Source organism: Anser anser, assembly GCF_964211835.1.
Source record: "Anser anser genome assembly, chromosome: 7".
In the NCBI taxonomy this organism is placed as follows: Eukaryota; Metazoa; Chordata; class Aves; order Anseriformes; family Anatidae; genus Anser; species Anser anser.
Window position 1 is genome coordinate 25,450,744 of NC_139727.1, and position 21,664 is coordinate 25,472,407.

Consider the following 21,664-nt stretch of genomic DNA (forward strand, 5'->3'; position numbering starts at 1 on the left):
TCATTGCTGGGTTGTGTAAAGCATATGTTTCTCAGAGACAATTATGATGATTTACATGCTTACCATAACATGATTGTAGAAAGGTTTTTTGTAGTGAATTCAACAAGTGGGAGTACAAAAGTTTTTCTTCATAAATTGTTGTTTTTATTTTTTAGTATAAAACTTTTATTTACATCCTGAGAATAGTAGAATGCAGGTTATATTTTGGATTTTCTTCAGGTTTGTGAGTGTTGTAAACACTGTTCACGTTTTAGCTATCAAATGGCACGTAGCCATCAAGGTTTCATAGCAACATTATCAAGAGTTGTTGCAACTCTGGACAGTACTGTGCTGTCTCTTTTAGTCCTAGAAATGGACAGAAAAAAATCCCATGCCTTCAATAAAGGAAACATACAACTTGTAGTCCTAAAATATTTTAATTTGAAGGAAATCCTAAGACCATTGTACAAGTCACAGTTGTTTAGAAGAATTGTGTGGAATCATGAGGTGCTTTTGTTGAGAGCCATGATTTCTTGAAATTCTTGTGCTTCATCTTTGAGAAACAGTTGAATTTTGAATTTTTTACACTTAAGTATCAAGTATTCTGCCTAAACCTAGTGCTTTAAATGATTATTTGTATCAGTTGTTTAGTGTCCTCTTTAATTTGCTAGAAAACAAATGTGCTCCTCAGTAAGATGCGAATGCCTCACTCATAAGCAAGGCCTGACTTAGTGAATGCAATCAGTTCATTGCCTAATAAGTTGCAAAGCCAAGATGAAAGGAAAAAGTTTGACAACGTATAGTTAGATTTTAAGAGATATAATCTCCTTAGAGATTATATCTAGAGCCTATCTATCTATTTAGAGATTATATCTGGAGCCACAGAATAAAAAGGCTGATGTATTTGGTCTAGCAAGTAATTTTTAACAAAGAAATTTCTGTCCTAGTTTTTGGCCCTTCTGAATATTTTGCATAGGATGCTTCCAGGGATTGCCACATGAAATTAGAGAGTAAAGTACAGGAGGCGAACTAATTAGCAGTCATTCAGCCAGGCTGTGCAACCAAGGAACAGCAAAGACAGTAATGAGCACTCAGCTCCGCAGTTCTGAGAGAGTGCGTCAAGGCACTGCTAGGTTTGCGGGGACTTCTGAGCTCATATGGCTGCGTGCTGTGGCAGTGTGATAACAACTTTACTGTAGTCTCCGAATATTGTTGCGTATTCTGTAGGCAGTAAGCATATAATCCATCTCTGCAAAACTAGTTAGCTAGAAAGAATAAAGAATCTTGGGGGAGAAAAAAATCTTTGGGAGAGTTAGAAAGGTGTTCTGGTATTGTTACTTTTTAATACAGTATAGCAGAATTTTGCTGTGTGAAAAGGCAAAAATATATATTTTTTCCATTCCTCGGGTAATTAAGATGCTGTGTTTCATGTATGTAGTTTCAGAGAGCCTTATGCATCAGTGTGAATGACAACGGTTACATAAACAGTACTAATAAGCAATAATGCTCTTCTCTAGTAGCTCTGCAACTTTAATACACTTGTAAAAAAAAAAATTAATCTTGGTGGTTTTATACCAAGTTTTAAACTGTCAGTTAAAATTTACCAAAAACATGCATAATATTGCCAGTTTCTCAACAAAGTGTAGAAATGTGTGCTAAAAATAGAAGTTCTGACTGTTAGCAGAACTGTCCTCTAAGGAACTGAAGATTAGAAATTACGTGTCACAAGAAAATACTTTTGGACCCTTTCAAAAATAACTTTCTCAAAAGTGAAAGTCATTGTATTCTTGTTTTAAATGAACTTTGTTTAATCATTCATCCTAAATTTTCAGTTTTGAGTTTGAGTCCTGTAGTCTCTCTTTGCATCTTTCAGGAGATAGAGAATCCACATCTTCCTCTTACAGTTTATACCAATATTTAATTACGATTACCTTAACATATTTCCCATGTAGTTTTTATTCAGTTTATTGGCTCTTTTTATCTTTCTCTACAAAAGCAGTCATTCTGGACACGGTAAGTCCTTTCAGTGTACTGAAGAAAACTGAAACGTGGCATAATTACAGTTCTCAGATCCCTCTCTAAGAACCTTTCCAACCTTGTAATAATTACCATGGAGCTTTATAATGTACTGTTTCTTGTTTTCCTTTGTAATGTTTTAAAATAGGGACACCCAAAATGTGTTACAGTGTTGGCTAGGTCAGTACTGTATAGATCTACAGTCCCTCTGCAAGCTGACATTGTCACTGTTTATACAACCACAGATGATGCCTGCTCTTCTTGTTGTACATTTACATGGAGTTTTATTTGCAGTCTGATTTTTGCTAACTTCTTGATATATATTTTTTTTACAATGATTGTTCCAGTGATTACTTTTTCAGGGTAACTTTTGTAGGTATGACATACATTCCTTGCATGGTGCAGCTGTATCAAAGCATATCTTGTAACAGTGTACGTGGTTTGTAGAATATACATTACTTTTCTTCTGTTAGGATTTACCATTCCTGCTCCAGTTTTGTTTTGTTATTTGTACAACTTTATTTGAGATTTCATATTTTCTGTCTTTGATTCAAAAAAAAAAAAGTAAAAGGCATTAGTCTGTGCAGTAAGCCTTTTTTTATCTGTAGGTCACAAAGTTCAGATCAAATTCTCATTATTACAGCCCTATTCAGATGCAGGTTTCTGGTAGTAGCACTAAATATACTTTGAAATTATGGTGCATTCCCAAAGCTTGTGCTTTTCTTTGCTGTCACTTGAGTTACAGTGTCAGATGCAATAGCACTGTAGATTAAATAGGATATCTCCTTCACAGTTAGAGCTAATGCCAAATTCTTTCCTAACTAGCTATTTCAAAATAGACCACTTCCTTAATCAAGGATGTGTGAGTAACAGAGATCTAAAAATCGGCTAATATTCTTGTGTGCTTAAGCCAATTTTGTTGTTGTTGTTTTTAATGTTTTTGAAATTTCATTGGGTGGTGCTGTTTGGTTTGCTTAATTATTCCTGTATACTACCCCGCACTACTCTGAGTTGTAGTCAGTGGATGACAGCCAGAATGGCTGTCGCTGCTAGAAGTATGTTCTGAAAATTTAAACTGTGATTTACACTGAAACAGCTGTTGTAATGTTTGTCCTTATAGTTTTCTTATTAATATATTTTGATATTCAGTTGATGCTATATTGTATAGCATCAATCATAGAGCATGTACTTTAAATATTTTAAGCAAATATTTTGAGTTTGTTTGTGCTGTCAGATTTTCTTTACTCAGAAATGTTCTTCGTTATTGTCCTAGTAAGTGCTTTCTTGCTGCAGTTTTGAGGTGCCTTGTTTATGAAATGTAAAAATACACTTTTTGTGTACTGTCTCTAATGCATTTTATATTGAACTACTCTTGGTTTTCAATACAATCTGATAATCAATTTTATTATTAAAAACAATACCTGCTAATTTTGTTTTAAGTTTCTTTTACTATAGCTTTTTTGATTTCATTCATAGTTATTAAGCGTCAGTTGGGCCCTTAAATTTTCAACTGAATCATTCTTCGAAGTTGTGGAGGCTTTATTCTTCTTAATCAACGACGAGTCTTTGGGAAGTAAAGAAGAATTGAAAAGTACAGTATACAAAATGTACTGTGAATCCATTCTGTTAATAGCTATGCTGATACAAATCTGGAATAGTTATTGCTTTGTTTTTGAATATAAGTAGTGTGGATTTGCATCAGCATAGGTGATGAGAGCAATCAAAATTGATTTTCTCTTATAAAGAGAAAATTTGCTTCCTGTGATTTGGCTTGGATTTTTTCAAAGGAATATTTGTGTATTTTTGAGGGATGTTTGCATGCAGTTTGATTTATTGCTAGAAAGTCAAATAATCAACAGCTGAGGCATGCTGTAAATTTTCAACAGGTAGCTTTGACATTTGGAACAAGTTGGAAACAGTCCTCTGAGCAACAGCTATGTTGTTTTTTTAATGGTACAGTGTGCTACTATCCAATATCCCTGTTTTATTTCATGTTAAATACTGATTTGAATGTGATGTATTCTTTACAGAATTTTACTGATTATAAATCTCTCTTCCTTTTCGGTATTGTTATTTCAATAAACCTACAAGCTTATGCTTTAGTCTGATGTTATTCATTCTTCTGATCTTCAGTATTTTTTAAAATGTAATCATGAATCTGAAATAGTGTGGAACAACTGAAACATCATTATTCTAATTTTCATTTTATAAGGTGCTAGTCTCTATTTGGAAAGAAATAACCGAGAAACAGGCTTTATCGTATGTATGCTCTGAAGCATGAACTTGATCTGTAACCACCAGAGGGAGCAAATTGTATGGTCGGGACTTCACTAAAAATGTCTTTGACAAAAATGATGGACTAGAGATTACTAACAGATTAATTTGCATTCCTCTGTTGTTTTTTTTTCTTTTTGCATTAGGAAAGAATCTGTCTGGGAATGAATGATGAACGTTATATCTTGGATATTAGAAACTTCACATATATATTTCACTTTAGCTTTTTAGTGTTTGTATTTCATAATACAAAAATGTGACGGCAGTCGGTCAACCAGTTAACATATGGGGGGGAGTGGGATTTACTTTTTATTTTAAAACATTAAAAGGCTTTCCTGAATTGTTTTTCATCGTTTACTGAAGACATTGCATGTGTTGGTAGACCACAAATAGAAGAACTTGTAAATCAGATCCTACAGGAAGGTAGTACAATAAAAATACTTATTTACATACTTCCTGCTATTGTGCAGCAAAACTTAAGCAGTCAGCTAGAAGTCTGTTAATTTGTATTTTTACATGCTTACATTGAATAGTCCCATTGAACTCTGTGGCAGTTCCCATGGTTTAAGGTAGAGGTTCCTGCATTTAATTTCCTTGTATTCACTTACCGGCAGTGATACCAGTGCCAGATGACATATGAGGTCTTGTGTGTGAGGAGGGATGCCCCCAAACCTCTGTAAATACTTTCACGCCCTTACATAAGAAATCCATGCTGCTCTTCCTGTCCCCATCACCTCAGCCTCAATTTTGCACCTTCCTAAGCAGTGTCAGTTCAGTAACTGGAGATGACCGGCTGGACGTAAGGTCTCTTGCTGTCTACAGAAAGAAGCTGCCACGAAGCATGATATGGCAGAATTGGCTTTTGGAGAAATTTACTGAATGGGTTAGGTTCAAGCAGGATTGAGTTGCACAGACATGCCACTTTGAAGTGGTTTGTATATCACAAATGCAACTGGTGCAGACAAAGAATGATGTATTTCTGTACCCTGCTTCCAACGGTACTTAAGTACCTAAGTACAGGGGCCAGTAGTGTTTGTTTAGATTGTGAACCCAAGTACTGTTTTAAGGGTGTGTTGATTTGGTGCACATTTTTTTTTTGTGGAAAAAGGGCTGCTAATATAGTATTTGAATCTGAGGTTGACAATATAGAATCTAAAGCGTAGACATGTTTCAGTGATACAAATCCTGCTTTATATTTTAAGTGAATGGTTATTTCAGATGCATGAAAGTAATCTGCTAGTTTAGCCCCTTTAAATAGTATATCATTGTTTAGATAGGGAACTAGCAGATTGTAATAAAAGCAGGGCAAGGTTTACAGCACATACATCTTTTCAGCTAGTGCCTGAAACTGATTGTTCCTGCAGCTCTTTCCCAGACAAGAGTATTTTGTTAGGAGTATAATAATAGACAATAATTGATGACGTGCTGGAGAGGGTAGTTTTTAGACTGCCTGGTTTGTAAAGAAAAGTTTAAAATCGTTTGAACTCAAGTCAAAATCCAGCTGAGGTAGCTTTTCTAAAACTTTCTGATGTTGCATTGAATTTTGAGTCAATATGGCGAGGAAGAGTTGTTCCTATCCTTTTCATACAGTTGTTTTTCAAATGATGTCTGCCAAACTTATATCTCAGTAAGAGGAATTGAGAACATCTTCCACTGCACTGATTTCTATGCTGTTGTACTTAGACTTGTCTTTTGCCTGTTTAAAACTGATAAAGATGTGTTCATGCTAGAAGTCTAACCCTTGTTATGACTGCATTGAAATGTACCTAAATTTTTTTTTTGACAACTTTATATGGTAGACATGCTCAGTTGTCTTGCAACTGTCTTAAGTGAAAGTCATTTTTAGAAGTTAGTGTTCTAACAAAACACTGAATGCTACAAAAAATAGGAGAAAATTTGGAAACAACCCAAATAAGAAGAAAAACTCTAGAAGAGTGGCAAATAAGGTAGCATAACTTTGAAAATGATCAAGCTTACCGTATCTAGAATATATTACTTTCTGCTCTGATTTTTCTTCTAAGACGTTATTTGCTTTCACTGTATTTTATAAGTACTTATGACTAAAAATACAGAGGTTATAAAAGGTTGTAGATTTTCTTGGCTTAATTTAAAATGAAAAATTGTGAAAATTCCTAAATAATGGAATTCCTAAATTTTGTGTGACCTTATCCATCTATCATTTCATTTTATAAGCACTTGCTGTATGTGCAGTATAATTTTTTTTTTCCCTAATAAAGAAAAATGCAAAGGAGTAACAACTGCCATGCTTATCTGACCATTGGATGCTGTACCTCTTAGGGTAATGAGTTAATTGTTTTAATTTTATTGACAATTTATGGTAGTTTGCTCAATATGAAACTGGACAATATACTCATCTACCCAAGAAGAGTAATTTCTTAAGTGATCACGTGGTGTGATTTGAATATACAGCTGTGCAACAGGTATTCATGCAAGCTTGCAGAGAAGTGTTCACATGGAAGCAATCTCAGGTATGTATCTCAGAAATACGTGCTTGAAGCACAACTCTTCAATGGAATACAAATTCACTGTAAAATATGCAATTATTCAAACAGTCATTAGCATGAAGCCTCTACAGATGCTTATGACTGTGAGATCAGACACATCTCTGCAAATGGACTTCCGTGAGGTGTTATCACTTGTTCAGATATAGTTTGAGGTGCCTGAGTTTATATTACTCCAAGTAATGTGTCATTTTAGTAAAGTAGTTGATATGTCTATTGACTAGAAATGTTTTTCTTCCTTGGAACTTCTTTTCCTCAGATGAGTTTAAAACTCAGAAAAAGCAGGAATGTCAGTAACCATCATTATTATTACGGCTCAAGAGAGTGAGCTAGGGAGCAGTGCAGTGACTGGTGAGCAGGTGAATGGGGCAACGCGGGGCAGCGTTTGCTCAGAGTCCCAACCGGTGCAGAAGCTTAGAAGCCAAAGACCCAATGTGAACATTGCAGAAGGTTTATGTGACTAAGAAAGAAAACGGCTGATGGTTTGGACAAGTGCAAGTAGGGAAATGATAATTCCAGCTCCTTGTGCACAGTGTTAGTCCATGAGCTAGTAAAAGTTTCTCAGGTTTTGAAACTTTGCAGTTACATTAGGTGTTACGGCATCTGATCAGTGCTCAGTAGTGATCAGAAAAGAACGAGTACTATGAATAACTAGGAAAGGAATACGGAACAGAAGAGTATTTTGTTATGCCACTTTATAAACCTGGACTGCTCCACTTTTTTAAAGTGTTGGAGTTCTGCTCTCTACCCCATCTCAACAGCGGAAAACTTCCTTCAAAATTAAGCAATGTACAGAGAAGGGCAGTGAGATGAATTGAAGGGCGTGTTCCTGTATGAGGAATTACCCTTGATTGTGCCCAGTACACACTAACCTGGAAAGGAGATGGCTTAGGAGGGGAAGGAACGTGATGGGTGTCTATAAAATCTTTAACTGAATGCACAAGATGAACAGTGCCCAATTGTTCGCTTCCTCTTCAGACAGAAAGGTTAGGCAGGCTTTGTTACAGGAACTGTCAGGGCCAAGTTTTTACTGACCAAAAGGAGTCAGTCCTTCCCAGGGCGCATTGTTGAGACGAAGAAGGGTATTGTTAGGACTAAAAACTTACACAGATTCAAAAAGGGACTGAATTAATGAATGGAACAAGTCTGTTATAAACTGTTACGCATAAAGGTACTAACTTTTAACAGGTGTGAGAAAAAGACTGATGCTGAAAGAGTACGCAGGGAAAGTTTTGCTTGCTTTGCAGATGTATTTTGTTGGCTATACCAGAAATAGAATAGTACCCAGAACTTAGACCTGTAGTCTGACCCATTATGGATTTTATTAACTTTTTTTTTGTGTGTGTGTGTGGCTAATCTGCCTTTTACGCTGTATCATAAGACAAATTGCTCTTCTGTTAACTAGAAAATCCAGTCTAGTGTTTATGATTTGCATTTAGTGACATTTCTATACATTGCTGTACGCTTTTGACTACCATATGGAAGAACTAAGGTTTTTTTTTAGAATATATAATTTGTTTCCTTACTGACCTCAGTAAATGAAATTGTTTATATATTTAAGAATATTATCAGATATATAATTGGGGATGGCTGGGGGAAGTATATGAGTAGTTAGTTACTCCCTTGTATTGTCAGTAGTCGATGTAAGTTAGACAACTAGATGTCCTGGTTCTGTTGTAGCTGCAATGTGACCTCATTTTAGTTTCTCCAAGTGCATGTTCACACACGGATTGATCTGTCTTCACAATTCCTCTACTCTTAGAGCAAGTCAGGGATTACAGTGCCCCCTACAGCAACTCTGTGCTTTTTCTTTTATTATTTTTTTAAATTTTGGGTCAAGCTAGGTACAGATACTTGCCACTGTTCTACCTAGAAGCAGGACCAGTAATAAATAGTGGCTCAGAAAAGCTTTTTTTAAGTTTAGTCTTCAGCAATTACTAGTTGACTTTCCCCCACTGCTCAGAGGTTTCCATCCGTTATGCAGCTATTTGTTTCTGTTTCCTGACTAAATCTCTTCCTCTCACTTCCTCTCTAGCTCCTGTGGATTATAAACCCTGTGCTTGAGAACAGAATAACTGGAAATGAACTCCACAGTTTGACTTATGTCTTGTTCTTTCTGTATTGGTGAAGAGGACTGTTGTAGTTACCTTCTTGTTCATTTTTCTGCATGTTTACTATGTCTGGAATTAATATGTAGTAGTAAACAAAGTAATCATCTGATACTATGGTTACTAGGCAGCCCCAAATCCTTCACAGTAGAACTTAGTCTTGACTTTGTGTACTTGACATTTACATGTGACAAACCAGAGAATCTTAATGTCACAGGGATTAACAAGTAATTTAGGAAAACGCCTTCTCAGGTTCTCTTTGCAATCAGTGTAAAGTATCATATTTTAGTTCATTTTTATGAAAAGGAAGTAAAACCATGTGTAAGTTAATTTAACTATCTCTTGTGTTAGAGAAAGGGTTAATTTGTCCATCAAATTATGAATGAAAAGCAAAACGAATGTTTGGATTCATTCCAGAGCCATCCTAAAGTGTGTGATTCTGATTAGGTTTCTTGCACAGAAATTTGTGGGCAAAAAGAAATACCGTGGCAAAGGATGCCCGTACTTACTTGTTCTTGTTAGTTTTTCTGCCTTCTGCCTTTTGTTATCTACAACAAGAGATGTGAAAAGAGAAGTAATAAAGTACAGAAGGAACAAGTATTTTTAGAAAGATAATTTAAAACGGAAAGCAAGTCTCCAGCACATTGATGTCTTCCTAATAGCTAGGTTTTAAAGTAGTACCTGATACAAATATCAGATACTATCCGCATTAGGGTACCAAAATGAACCTTTTAGATTGAAGGTACAGTTATCTAGTTTAATTCCACTGTGAATATCTCTGCCATGCATGGCCCTGTTATAACTCTTTAAGGTTCAGAGAAATTGAATCAGTCCCCAAGATTTTTAAGTATAACAAATTCAGTCAATAACTGAAGGACAGGAATGTGATTGGTTCAAGTGATGGAAATCTGGCTTGAAAAAAATCACTTGAATTACAAACTTGGTTGATAAGGTCCTTGAAATATATTTTCAGAATACTAATAGTTTAATATCAGATAATAGCTCAGTAAAAATCAGTGCTACAGCATCAGTAACCGTACATTAACTATATTAAGATTTGGATAAATTTTAGACCTGAAAAAACTGTCAGAAAGTAGATAAAACATTACCATACAGAAATATTCTCAGTGAAATCAATAATCCTGAATATTTTTCAGTAATGTTAAATTTAATCTTAACTTTCTCCTCAGTCATTTGAAAGCAATATGTAATCATTGCTGAGAGCATCTGCTGCTGGCTAACAGCACCTGAACATAATGATGTAGATCTTGTCATGACTTAGTTATGAAAATGCACATTTACTGCTGTTAAAAACCTTCATTAATGCTTACAAAATAAGGGGTGCATTTGCAAAATATAACTGTGTCCTTGGCAGGTATTTTGAAATGAATTTGGAGGTTAAATTAACATTAGTTTGAACTTTAATGTGACAGTAAAAGTGGCTAATGCTGTTAATGGTACTTCCTTTTTTTGTTCTTTGGTACTGAAATGACTTAGTAGTACTCCTGGGCTATTATTGGAATAATCACATGTAAAGTTGTGAAGTGCCCAGATGCTATAAAAATTGTCACCAGATAAACTGGCCAAAATTCTTAGCCCTTCCCAGTAAGGATGTTAGCAGCAAAGGTGTATTGAAAGGCATAGTTTCACTGTTACCTGCAAGTTAAATGTTAAAACAGGCAATACGAAGTTACTGAGGTGCACATTGTCTGAATTCATTGTGTTTATGTTGTAATTTAAAGATATGATCTGTAGCTTTGGCCTATTAAATTAATTTTGAACTTTGTAGCCCCAGTATTGAAAGCCATTGTAGTATAGAATCCTGTGAATGTTACATGCCATAGTATTTACTAGGTCACTTTATGCTTTTACAGATTGTACTGTAGGACACATGCTGAAGTTAATAGGACTGCACTTTTGTAAGTGTCTAATGGTATTACATGAAGTCAGCTTGCTTGTATACCTACAAAGCAATCCAAAGCTGTGAAGAAATTTGTAGCCTGGAACAAGTTGATTGATTTGTTTCTAAGATGTGTGTGACCACCTTTGATTTACTTCTTTGAAACTTTGGAATCCAAAGCAATATTAAATGTTATCCAGCCCTGTGTTAGGGACAGTTAGTTTGTTGGACGACTCATTTTTCATAGTGTAAGGGTTTTGCTTGAAAATTTATTATTTTTCATAGCTTTGTCTATCAGAACCTAAAGTCTGAGAGCAGTTGTGTTCAGAGAACAATTTACTGAGGAGGTTGAGGTGGCTGTGATTTCCCCTTCCCTTCTTTAGCATCGCTTGTTGAAGCACATGCTCCCAACATGTGATGGGGGCATAGCTATGCAGCTCTTCCACAGTTGGTTAATTTAAGTGGAGCAGGAAGAGAAACCCAGAAAAGGAAAGACTAATTTAAATTAAGACAACACTGGTGCAAGAACAAATGTCCACGAATGTGTTAAAGCTGACAAAAAAAAAAAAAAGCTGACTTCTGTGAGCTTAAAATCTCAGAAGAACTCAGAAGGTTTCAGAGCAATATAATGAAAGGGTTTATGACATATTTGCTTATGATAATAAGGTATTGGATTTAATGACCTGGATATCTCCTCCAGCCTAATGTCTTTTATGAAAGCTTCCATCTATGAGGAAGTTCTTTGAAAATTTTTATGAAAGATTTCAGTCCAAGTCATTTCTCTTGGTTCATGGAGTTCTGCAGTAGTCTGCAGTAGTTATATCGGCTTTTTCCTCTAGGGGTTCTTTCAGAGACCTCTATGGATTGAGGAGGTTGCTGATTTTTTTTTCTTAACATTTTAAAGAGAATTGTTTGGAGTGAAAGCAACATAATTTTATAGTAGAGGTGTCCAAGTCCTGAAGGTACTATTTTTGGAGTAAGTCATAAGTAATACGTCATATAGTAAGTTATAGCAAGTGATAGCTTAAAAGAAGGAGGTGAAGTCTGCTTTGGGATCTGAACACCACTGTCGTCATCCTGAAAGATGATACCAAGGATAGCAAGGGATACTTCTCTTTTCTAGGGAAAACAAAACAGAACACAAACTGATTTGCTGGAGTGAAGGGACAGGCTGCTGATGCTGATACATACCTGTTCTCGTCTGTTTTTTTTTTTACTTGAATTATGTTTTCAGAAGGTTTTAGAGAATTTAATGTTTCTCCTCCACTACCTCTAATTCAAGAAAGCAGCCTCCTTCAGGAAGATACTTAGGCACATGCTTATCAGCCATACAAATGTTAGAATACGGGTGAGGTGCTTGTGCTTGTGAGGTAGAGAAGTATAAATTTTGTTTGAAAGATGTGTCATTGCTATGGTCAATTAAAATTAAGTGGATGCGTGGCTGTGGTTTGATTGGGGGGGGGGGCAGGCGGGCTGGGCATAAAGGGGGGGCTGACATTTCAAATCTTGCAATTTCAAATGTTTCAAAACAAGATTGAATGGCTTTTTCTCTTCCATCAACAAATTTTGACTTACATGGACCTTTCTTCCTTGATGAAAAGGAGAAACTTCTATCCTTTGATGTTAGGCAAACTCATGCATGCTTTATTCTGGGCAGCTGATGAAGGAAGCATTTTCCTGTTGCACCTGTTTCTCAGCCAGTAAATTCTGCTTGATGCAGGTGGTAATGAATCATATATTTTTAAGGTTTATCAGGATTCTCATCGGTTAGCATTTCATGTTCAGAACTGTGGGAAACAGTGTGATGACTTAATGTTTTTTGGTGCTTTCTAGTTATTTTTTCATCGCTATAACGTTAAGTCAGACAACTTGGTTAATCTGTCAGAATTGGAAATTCATTCTGAATACTGTACACATTTTCTGAGATTACTGATACAGTAAACATCTGCTTCTTTAAATGCTCTGCAGTTAATGCTAGATGGTTTTAAGGTTTTTTGGCTTCAAGGTTATAAATAACAGCAACAGAGTTAAGGCTAATTATGTTTAAAAAATAGACAAGAGCAAAGCATGAGAATAAAACTTTAGTTATCATAGTTATTTAAAACCCTACTGCCGAGCTGTTGGCTGAGATCATTATTCTGGTGCAAGACCTAAAACCAAAAGAAGAAAGCTGTATCTTTTTCTGTGGCTTTGTAAAGGTCACTTCTGTGACTGGAATAAAGATCTTTTCCTTTCCAGGATGCACAGATGGCTCATGCATGCTCTAACTCTGGGATGATCTGGACACATTCGCTTCATTGCTGCATGCAGATTAACTCCCGAGAATAGCGGCTGGAATTCTGATATGTGGGAGGTGTGTTGGTCTTGTGCTACGTACCCTGTATTGTTCATTAGGTGTGCTCCACACACCTGATGCATCTAGTAATTCTAACTGGGACAGTAGATATCTGATAACCCAGTGAAAAGGGAAAAAATAAAATTATTTTTGCAAGAAAATCTTCAATTTACAGTACTAATCAGGAAAGTGCAGCTGAAATTTTACTATGCAGAAAAAATATATATATAAATTTTAGAATATAAACAAGAACAAAGGAAGTAGAACAAGCATTAATATATCCTTTTACTTTTAAAAATTCATTCCAGTAAAAAATACGGGTTTGTTTACAATTAGAAACCATTACAATTTGTCCTGATAGGTAAACTATGTTCAGATAAGCCACAAACTTAGCATAGGCTTATGCTATTGGTGCTAGTCAGGAAGATACATTATCAGAAATTTTGAGGGAATTTGTATAAAGGTTCTAGAAGTTAATTAAAAAAAATAAAAAGTTATTTTGAAATTGGGACAATTAGTAAAATACTCCAGCCTTGATCTTCCTTTCTCTTACAATATGCAGGGTTCAAGGAACAAACAATTCTAAAATATTTTTGTCTTAAAATGATTGCAAGAAGAATTTAACTTTGTTTCTGAAGAAGAGATTAAAAACTGTAAACACTTCCAGCTGTTGTGATTTAGGAGTATTAGGTAGTTAAACTTCTGTTTTCAACAACTACTTGCATTTGTTAGAAGATACCACGTACAATATTTCACACATTTAGTATTTCAGATACAATCTTTGTTTTAACTTGTATGTGACAAATTGTATTAAAGTTAATCTCTAGCTTTTTTTTAGTGTCTGAATCCAACTTTCACATTCCTTCATATGCTTATGTAGCAGAGAATTTAGTTCATTATCACAAGAGAATAGTGAAAGCCAGGCAGATGCCCTGACTAATTCAAAAGAGTACCTTATTGCTCATGCAGTTCTAGCAAAGTAAATGAATTTCCCTTAAGTGAAGCAGAAGTTTGTAATATCATATTTTGGACAGCATTGCTACTGATGTCTTAAAATATTGCTTCAACCCCAGGAAACGTTCTTCTGATTATTTTTATTTTTTCTTTTCACTTGATCACAAAATAGTGTTTGTGTTTTCCTTTAATAGTACTGAGTGTCTTTATTTCTGATCCTGGTTTTGATTGTCAGTCCTTTTTGTGTTTGTTAGAATTCATTTGAAATTAAGCATAGCACGGAGAGGGAAAGATACTGAAGACATGGGCTTCAAGATAAGAAGCTGCGAGGTCTCTGCAGGACTATTGCAAAGATAAAGTTAGCATGAGGATACAGTAAAGAGTACTATGAAGGGAAGTTGTCTGTAGAAAGCTCTAAGGCGTTTCAATGAACATTGTTTCCTAATAAATGTTGTTGTATTTATCTGCGTCTCCAATGCTTCCCCCCTGCTCCTGGTTTTCACTTTTGTTAAATTACGCTAAACTTATGGCCTCACTTGTATTTGTCTCCAGCTGAAATACTTTTGAGAAAAATCCTCAAGTGTCTCTGTGTGTTCTGTTTTCCTTCCACATGCAGATATCCCATTTATCTAATTTTTTAGTACTTTGTTTTTCTTTTGATTCTGCATGCCCTCCTTCCTCTTACAGAGGAAATTCAATCTAGGAACAAACTCGGCAATCAAACTAAATTAAAATAACACCGTAAAATTAATTTCTGTTGATATACTTTTGGATGCTTTTACGTTTTCTATTCCGTATGTCCTCAAATTAAGGCTCTCCAGATATAATGCTCTTCTTCACTTTCTCGTTTGTATAGAGTACATACCATTCCTTTCAAATTTCTCTACTTGTTCAATTAATTTTGTTAGTCATGTAGAAGTTCCTAACTTTTTACGAGTTAGTGAAATAACTGTGTTTTTTCTGAAAAAAAAAAGTAGATATCTGTGTGACTTATGTACTGATTTTTAGTATTTTGTTTTGTTTTGTTTTTCCCCAGCAGTATGAAAGTCAATTAGAAAAGGAGCCAACAATGATAGAGGTGGATTCTGTTGTGGCACAGAGAATGAGTTCAGCCAGCTTCATGAGAAAGGTAATAATATATTGATCTGACAATGTAGCCCTTGATTTTTAATTTTGTAATTTGAGATTTTAAAGAGCAAATCTGTGAGAAAGTAGACTAGCCATTAGTTTCACAGATGGATGCTTAGTATTTATTTGATGAATGCTAATTTTCAATCTGTATACACTAGTGCTGAAATTCAGGTAGTGACCTAGATTTAAAAAGCATCTGTTATCAGCCATATTTATGCTGCAAAAGGGATGGAGGTGGATGGTATGGACAGTGCCTCAATTTTAGGTATCCTGCTGTAATTTCGTGATTACGTTAAACTTGTATAAAATGGAACTGCTGCTGAAAGAAGTGGCTTCTCAGCTGCTAATTTCACCATGCCTCACACTCCCTCATGCTGTCACTTCTGGTCATATGGTCACATCATGGATCAGATAAGGGATTAAAATCATCTGAGCAAATAAAGGAACACCTTTATACGCAGGGAATTGTTGTGAAACTGGTTGTTGCAACCAGTCGAGACAGATCAGCTTCACTTGCTATATCTGGCTCCAAAAAGAAACAGTTGGATTTTTTTTTTTTTATGGTAACATACGGAGTGGTGGACACAACATACTCCTGGCACAGTTCCTGGGGCCCCCTGTTTCTTGCCCTGTTTTGTGGTGAGACAGAGACCCCAGTATATGTTTTCACTGAGTGCACCACGTAGTGGTCCCATTTATGGCTCCTTCTGAACCTTCTGCAGAGTTTCTGGATGTACTTCTTCCTATGCTTCTTCATTTAATCCTTCCTCTTCTGAGGCCCTACCAAGTTGCAGTCCTCCTGGCTCTCACCATCCATACCAGCAGGAAGAAGAAACTCAGTGAGGCGGAAGAGGGATCCTGACAGTTCTGGGTCCTTCTTCTGATTGCCTGTCTGCTCACGTTTGCAAGCAGACTAACTTCACTGGATATTATCCTTTGGTTCCCTGTATGTCTTCTGGATTTTGGGTACAGTCAGAGGTGCACTACTCATTGTCCCCTCCTAGAGATCTTGATTCTCACATTGCTTGCCTTTTTTTTTTTTTTTGGCCATTTCGTGTCTTCTATAATCAGTTGTTTCTTAGTTTTGTGCTTCTTTTTTCACTTTAATCCACAGACTTGATAGTTTGGTTGAAGCTGAAATGTGACCTTAGTGTGACGGGAGATCTCAGTTCAAAATGCTCACTGAACTTTGCTCTGTCCTGCCTTCAACCCTCAGCCTACATCACAGGCTTGAGCAGGACACAAGTGGAATTCCAGTTTGAACAGCCCTCAGTTTTCTAAGCCCAAATAAGGTAACTTAAAATCCAAATCTCTTAAATTCCGGTTCAGTCATGTATGAGTCAAATTTTCCAAGCTACTCAGGTGGTATTACTTCATTAGGTCTTGAGTCACCTGTGTCTAGGCTGTGGATTTACAATAAGAGCTTTAGTCCTTGTTCTGCACCCCAATAGCGTAAGTCTGCTGTTAATGAGGAGGGAGATTTTCGTATCAACTAACTAAAGGCACCTAAAGGTATAATTTTGAAAGCTGTTTAAACTGACGCTAGCTATTTCATATCTAGAAATGATGTGATCCGAATCCTTTAAGAACTTATTCTACCTTTTGAAATTTTACTCAAAGGTATTAGGGCTAGATATTATCATAGTTTAAACAAAATAAAGCTGTTTTCTCCTTCTTTTGTCCTCAAAGGGAAGCTATGGGATAAAACTTTGAAGTGCAGTTAAAAGCTAACATTTATATAAAAAACTGCATATGGTATGCTGATTTTTGTAGACTAGAAGACTTCTCTCACACATTCTTTATGGATCAGACTATATATCCTATGAAACATTGTGAGCCCTCATCTGAACTCTCAAAATTTATCATGAAAGATGAAATTCTGAGGCAGAGCAAGAGTCAGCATAGGCAGTGGCACCCACTAGGGAAGTACTGACTTTATTCCATTTAAATAGTTCTGGTTTAGGAAAAATTCTGGGTTCTTCTAAGTGTTTAGCTTTTTTGCTGCTATTATAACTTCCCAGAGAAACCTGAGCTTGTGTAAAATACTTTTGGTGTTGAAAATCTGGGTTGACTGTCTTTTAATAAGCCATCAGATACGAACTTGTCTCTTCATAAAATATGTATATATAAAATATATATCTCTTTCAGATAAAGTCATTTTAAGAATGAGATATCATGATGAATATGTATCACAACCCTACAGGAGTTGTCCTAATAATTATTTACTCTGTGGTTTGTTTCTGCTATGTATATCCAGGTTAAATTTATCAAGATTCAACTTCCTGGAATTGTTTTTTTTTAATGCCCATATTTGCTTGTTTAAGATCCTATTTTAGTTATGTTCTTGTGCAGACACACTGTTGGTAACACTCTCTTTATGATGTTAAATTGAATTTCTTCAGTCTGTCTTTATAATGTTAGATTCTTGCAACTTTTTGAATCTTTTATATTCCTTAGATTCATAAATTAGAGATATTTTTGTAATACATTAAATATTTTCATTGTACTTTTTCTTTATGCCGAGATTAGTGGTGAATTTTTCAGCACTTAAACTTTTATACTGAAGATGGGCGTAATTTAGGAATTACTAGCTTTTTGTAGTCCATTTTTATGGTGACTTTCTAGAGAGCCCCCTGACAGCACATATATTTTTCTTTACTGTTGCCCTGAGAGTCAGGAGAAAAAAAAAAGGTGTGGACTCCTAAATCAAACAGTAAATTCAAATGGAAACGAAGCCTGTGTTATCAACCACTGATATAAACAACTGACACAAATATTAATAATGAGTTATAAACAACTGACACAAAATAAGATTTTTTTCTTATTTACCTAACAAAAACATACAGCACATGAAGTGCTTAACAGAATCAAATATACATCTGTGTCACAAAAAAAAAAAAGATTAAAAGTAACTGCTTAACTGTATCAAATCTAGAAAAGTCCTTTGTTTTCCACATTTAGTCAGACCCATTTGCTAAGTGGAAGGTACAAGAAATCCTTTTATAGACACATATTGACAAATTTGCATTAAGAGATATTTCTTTTTTACCTCTGTTAGTATTGGCTTAAATCCTGAATGATTTCGTTATCTAAGTAAATGCTTAATCTCTTGAAAATCCTGCTAAACTCTTGCCTTCACTGAAAGCTCTAATAATTTGTTGTAGTTAATTTTATATTTAAATATATTACCTTTTGGTTCCACTAAATGTTCCTCATTTTTCCTTTTTAATCATGGAGAGATGAATAAATAGCAATTTGATCCCTTCTGTCATGTTATTTTACACCCTTCTGCTGTTTGCTCTTACTAGTTTCTTCTTTAAGCCATACCATTTTATTTTTTTTTAGTTTGCCAGTGCAGTCAGTGCAACCGTATGTAAGGTAAAATTAAATACTTATGGAAGTTTGTGTTTAATCCTGTTTTTCTACCAACATACCAGTGTATTTGAGAAAGCTATAATTTGTGCTGTAATTATTCTTTTGACATATGAAAGACGTTTTTGAATTGAACGTAGAATAGTTTATAAAAGGTTGCAGAAGGAAGCACAACTTTAAATCAGTATGTTTTATATTCTTACTGCAAATATGTGAGAAAGCTTAAAAAAATATTTTTTTCACTGGAAATGTATATCCTTGCTGATACCTATTTTGTATTGCTTTATGGGGAAAAATGGTGTTTGTACCAGCTCTGGAAAATGCTGTCTATTTCTGTTGGAGTCTCTTACTGGGGCTATATTGCAAGGGGATACAATGCAAGCAGTTTAATATATTTTGTCCCTTGCAGAACGTTGGCTGCTTCACCAATGGGGAGAATGTGAGAAAGTGAGGTGAAATCAACAGGGAGGTAGGATGGCTTCCTGTTAAATATAAACAAATCGATGTACTAAAATATAAACAGGAATATATAAGCAGGGAATGGCTTATGGAAACAAACAAAACAGAGAAGGTGGCAATGAAAGTTCCTCTATGCTACTTCTGTGCTCCTGCAATGTGGTTGATCCAAGAAGTGAAAAAAAATTCTTGATGTATCTTTAGCCTTTGTGGTCTGTCCTCATAGTAGTGTTGCATGCTTGTTACCTTTTTACCAGCTAGTTCTCCTGAGTCTTAGGAGACTTAACATGAGATTCCTAAAACAGATTTACAGTGATCTCAGTGTTGAGATTATGGCTCTAAAGAGAACATCCCTGAAGCCAGTTACAGAAGTCCAATAAGGACTTTTCTCCTAGTAGAGAACCTGTTGCCCAGTAGGATCTTATCCTATTTTCACATCTGTCATTGGACAATCTTTTGGATGAGTGGATATACGCCCACTCCTTCATCTGTCGATGAAGATAGTCTTCTTGGTATTCATAATCTTTGCTAGAAGGGTATGGAACAGCCAAGTCTTTAGAGATGATTGTCCTTATTGCTGCACAGTGAACATGCACTAAGATGTGATATGAACACCAAGATGTAATGTTGTACCAGAAGCATGGAGCCACTCTCCAAGATATGGGCACTTTCCCTGGAAACTCCATCTCTGTGGCATTTCTGAAGAAATTCTGTATCTCCCGAGATCTGCAAAGAGGCCATCCAGAGTACTGTTTACCCTTCTGCAAGATCTGTGCATCTAAACATACAGTTACAACAGTTACACTTAGCAAAACATTGCCGTAGTTGCTGTTATAAAAACAAAGGAGCCTACAAAGCTCTCTTCTAAGTAACATAATTGGTAAGGGGTTGAAATCCAAATGTGCGTATGGATGACCTTTGTAAAACAGGTTAAAGTAGAACACCATCCAGCAAAAGCTTTCACTATGTTGTGCTGACCACGTGCAGATTCACAGTTTGCCCTCTTCTGTAGAGGAGTTCCATTAATAAATCTGAGGATCTGGAGGTTGAAATGAAAGGAGGACAAGTCTTCAAATACTGGTCTGATGGGCTTGAGCAGTGGAACTTCCATAGTCACCGTGCAATGCATCTTTTCAGTGCCACAAGAAATATGCCAGTGTTATATGTTGTTAAATTTTATTGTAGGAAGATTAGAACTGCACATTTTCCGCTGACTCTCCACCACTTCAGACTTTTAGGGTTTGGCTCGATAAGATGTTAGACAATCTTGTCTAGGCCCTGCTTTTACTGTGAATGGCTGGACCCGGTGATATCTGAGGTCCCTTCCAACCTGGTCTTTTCTATGATTATACTATAAATTGGCATTCTAATGGCTGTTAATCTTCTTGTAATTAATTACTGGTTACGGTAATTAATTACAAGATTACAATTTTCCTACAGAACATACAGTCAGTGCTTAGAGTGGTCATTTAGGTGATTTGCAGAATATAGAAAATGCATCTTTTCTTTCATGAGAGCTTTAACAGGTTGTTCTATGAAAGCGTTATCTTGCTGCTTCAGGAGAGTAAATTCAGGTGTTTCAAGAACAGCAAGCAGCATTTTCAAACAACTGTAGAACGCATATCCTAGCTAACATGTATGATAATGATGCAACCGACTTGCATGGTGAATACAACCGTTATGTATGAGTACTCATACTGAACCTCAAGCTTGCAGTTTCAGTACCTGTAAGTCTTGCTTAAGCCTCCTTCCTCTTGGTAGGAGGCTGGGGGCAGAAGTCCACATCTACTCTTGCACTGAGAATTTTTAAAACCTGGAGCTACTTTATATATAGATACTTTGTAATTATTCATTTATAAACAGAGGAAATTTTTTTTGAAAGTTTAGTGGCAAGTGGCTTGTCAGAATGTATGTCTTGTTTATTGAAGTTGTATACATGTAATTGCAGGGAATGATCAAAATGTGTAAATGCAAACTAGTGGAATGTATGTGCTTGTGCTATACCTCCTAAAATATCACTGGAATAGAAATTAAAAATAGCAATATTTTGTTATTGCCCTTTAACTTGGTGTTTTAAAAAAATGCTGCTGCTGATTGAAATAAAAGACTGCTAACTGGGCACTTGTGTCCGGTCAGATAAGGCCTTATCAGCTCAAGAAGCTAATGTTCCTATGAGCATTCAGAATGTAGAAGTAATAAATTATTGAGGAAGGATGCCACATTACTTTCTGGCTTATACATACTCGACAGTGGTGTTACAGTTACAAAACAAATATTTCTGGGGGATGTGCTAGTCATCAAAACTTTAATGAAAACAATTTCAGCGTCTGAACTAAATTTTGCACTGCTGGCAGAAATGAGGACTATTCGATGCAGATAATGAATCTGGATCACAGGAAGCAAAGACAAAACTTCATTTTATGTATGAACAAATCCTCAGAACTGCTATTTATAATCTCTTGAGAATTTTACTGAAAAACCTAAGCAAAATGTAGCTGGCAGTCCTTGGAGTTATTAGAGCTTCATAAAGGTCAGGTGGTAGTTACTGTTTTGTAATTGCATGGGGAAAAAATTGAGATTTCAAGGAAAAGAGATCTAGATGGAATTTAGTTTTGCC

At 35.7% G+C, this 21,664-nt stretch overlaps 1 long non-coding RNA gene across 2 annotated transcripts; it reads left to right on the forward strand.

Annotated features, from left to right (window-relative positions):
* Positions 1-10,313: 10,313 nt before the first annotated feature.
* On the forward strand, positions 10,314-21,594 carry LOC310902460. 2 transcript variants are annotated; one of them, XR_014586737.1, is made up of 4 exons: positions 10,314-13,152; positions 15,125-15,217; positions 16,334-19,060; positions 19,633-21,594. It is a non-coding gene; the product is annotated as an uncharacterized lncRNA (long non-coding RNA). The 2 variants fall into 2 exon arrangements; XR_014586736.1 differs by having other exon boundaries at positions 16,334-21,594.
* The last annotated feature ends 70 nt before the right edge of the window (positions 21,595-21,664 follow it).